Source organism: Lathyrus oleraceus, unplaced genomic scaffold, assembly GCF_024323335.1.
Source record: "Lathyrus oleraceus cultivar Zhongwan6 unplaced genomic scaffold, CAAS_Psat_ZW6_1.0 chrUn0057, whole genome shotgun sequence".
NCBI lineage: Eukaryota > Viridiplantae > Streptophyta > Magnoliopsida > Fabales > Fabaceae > Lathyrus > Lathyrus oleraceus.
Window position 1 is genome coordinate 95772 of NW_026112448.1, and position 3252 is coordinate 99023.

The 3252-nt window shown below is 30.5% G+C and overlaps 1 pseudogene; it reads left to right on the forward strand.

The window, feature by feature from the left end:
- Positions 1 to 367: 367 nt before the first annotated feature.
- On the forward strand, positions 368 to 2648 carry LOC127112210 (beta-glucosidase 12-like; annotated as a pseudogene).
- The last annotated feature ends 604 nt before the right edge of the window (positions 2649 to 3252 follow it).

Here is a 3252-nt window from a genome sequence, read left to right on the forward strand (position 1 = left end):
AATGAGATTTTAGACAAATTTTAATGAACTTTGGAATTCGACTAAATACCCTGACTTTTAAGCATAACTAATTAAATTTTTTAAATTTATTTTTATAAAAAAAAACATGACATAAAATAGTTAAATAATAGATACATATGCAATTAATCTCAAAGATATTATATAGTTAACTTTTTCTTGTTTAACGGATCTGCACGGCAAACAAATAGTCAACAACCTACATCTTTAATTATAGCTTCCAATAAAGAAAATTTAATTCTTTAAATTTATTGAATAATTAATCTATATTAGTGTTAATAATGTAATTTTTGTTTTATTTATAAACCGAATTGAATTTCCAGTTACATAGGTTGTATATAGATTGCTCATAGTTATTAATGAAATGGTTGCAGAAAAAATAAGAGAGAGAAGTAATGGTGATGTAGCGGTTGACTCCTATCATAAGTACAAAGAAGATATTGAACTCATAAAGGATTTGAATATGGATGCTTATAGATTCTCCATTTCTTGGTCTAGAGTTCTACCAAGTATGTCATTTTTTTTTTGTTAATATGTCTCTTTGTAGATCCGTGATTTATAATAACTATTCAAAATTTTGTGTTAATTATTTGTAGAGGGAAAGCTTAGCGGAGGTGTAAATCCTGAAGGAATAAAATACTACAACAATCTCATCAACGAATTATTGGCTAAGGGTAAAGATTCATCAATGTTTATTTCATGTCCATGTAGTTGTTAATCATTGAGAATAATGCAGGTTTGCGACCATATGTGACACTTTTTCATTGGGACGTTCCCCAAGCTTTAGAGGATGAGTATGGCGGTTTTTTAAGGCGTCGCATTGTGTGAGTGACACCAATTTCATGTTTAGAATTATTTTTTATGACTATAGATTATTGATTAACATATGTAATTCGCAATCTTGCAGAAATGATTTTAGAGACTATGTTGAACTTTTGCTTCAAGGAATTTGGTGATAGAGTGAAACATTGGATTACTATAAATGAACCATGGAGTGTGAGCATGAATGCTTATGCATTCGGAAAGTTCGCACCGGGTCGATGTTCAGATTGGTTAAATCTGAATTGCACAGGAGGTGATTCAGGGACAGAACCATATTTGACTGCACACAACCAGCTTCTTGCTCATTCTGCTGCTGTAAATTTGTACCGGATCAAATATAAGGTCTTCTATTGTTTAAAGAAAATTACTTATTATTACTCTGGTATGAGCCGGCCACTACAGCGAAGACCGATGTTTATGCTTCAAAACGAGGTCTCGACTTCATGTTTGGATGGTAAATATTGAATCAATTATTATTTAATTTCGATTCACTTCATGTTTTGTATTTAAAAGAAATATAGTTATGTATATGTATATGATTTGCTGAAAATTAGAGACGAGTATTTCATGCTTTTTGTTGCATCTACATTTTGCTATACGTATATGAATCCACTTACAAGAGGCAAATATCCAAAAAGCATGCGAACTTTGGTGGGAAAAAGGTTACCAAATTCTCAAAAGAAGAATCAAGGGAACTTAAGGGGTCTTTTGATTTTCTAGGCCTAAACTATTACTCATCCTACTATGCTGCTCATGCACCTCACCTTCGCAATGCCGCGCAACCGGCCATACAAACTGATTCTCTTATTAATGCTACATGTAAGTATATCAATCAATTTCCAAATAAACTTAAAAGAAATGTAACTTTGCATACTCTAATTTTTTTTTAACGACAGTTGAACATAATGGCAAGCCTCTTGGTCGAATGGTATGTATTTCATCATTTCATTGGAAGATAACTTATATATCAATGCTTTTCATTTATAAGTTTTGTATTCAAAAAGATTGTTTCTAATATGTAAAGATAATTTTGTAATTTTATGCAGTCTGCTTCGAGTTGGTTATGTATTTATCCAAAAGGATTTCAGAATCTTTTGCTTTACACCAAGAAAACATACAAGGACCCTGTAATTTACATTACTGAAAATGGTAATAATACTTCTTATTTTATAAGATATATTGTATGCATAATATTGTGATATTATTAAAGTTAATGAAAGTATGACAAAATAAATTGATAGGTCGTGATGAGTTTAACGATCCAACATTATCTCTTGAAGAATCTCTCTTAGATACTTATAGGATTGATTACTACTATCGTCATCTTTACTATCTCGAAACTGCAATTAGGTAAGTTATATTTTATTATAAGAATCTTTAAGCCTCTAGTTATTGTGACTAACTCTTTAGTTTTATTGACCTTTGTGTATGACAGGGATGGTGTGAATGTAAAGGGATATTTTGCATGGCCATTGTTGGATAACTTTGAATGGGATTCTGGCTTGAGCGTGAGATTTGGACTTGTCTTCGTTGATTTTAAAGACGGTCAGAAAAGACACCCAAAACTTTCTGCTGAATGGTTCAAGAATTTTCTCGTTAAATCTTAGACATATATATTATATGATTTCAAGAAAATGATTTTGTTTTAATGAACTTAGGATTTTTCGATCCATTTAATGGGATATGATTTTTATTTTTGTCGTTGTTGTTGAAGTTAGGATTAGTGAAAAGTGAAATGAAACTCACTCGCATGTAGAACTTTGTGAAATAAAAAGAATTGTCAATAAATGAATTCAAAGTGTGTAAAATAACTTCTTACTCACACTCTTTTAATACAATGGAATTATATATATTGTGACTATTGAACATGTAGAAAAGTGTATGAATAGTAAACTTTAAAATTACTTGATATGGTAATTATTGGTCAACGATCGAACACTTGTAACTGATTGAAGAAAGGATTGAGAAAAAATGGAGACGATTGGAAGAGAGTAGAATGATAAAAAAAGAAGTGAATTTTATTCATTTATTCTATATAAGTACTATGTATTTGTATATTTGTATAAGGGGAATTAACAACTAACTTCTCAAAATAAACAACTGAGGCTTAGTTACTTGTCATACAAGTAACTCAACTAATATAGCTACATTTTTAACTAATTTGAACTACAAGAAAATTACAATACACATGTAACGTTGTTTGTTATATATCCTTGGATGTCGTTTGAAAAAGAACCATAGGTATATATTTTTAATTAAACATATTCTAATTCTTTTGCGTTTCTTTTTGTCAATTCAAAGGATTTCATTTTGTGTTTCCCCAAACCCTCAAGAACCCAAGCACGACTTGTATGTGGCTTCCTTACAATGATTCCTTCATTTTCAAGATCTCTCTCTCTCTCTCTCTCTCTC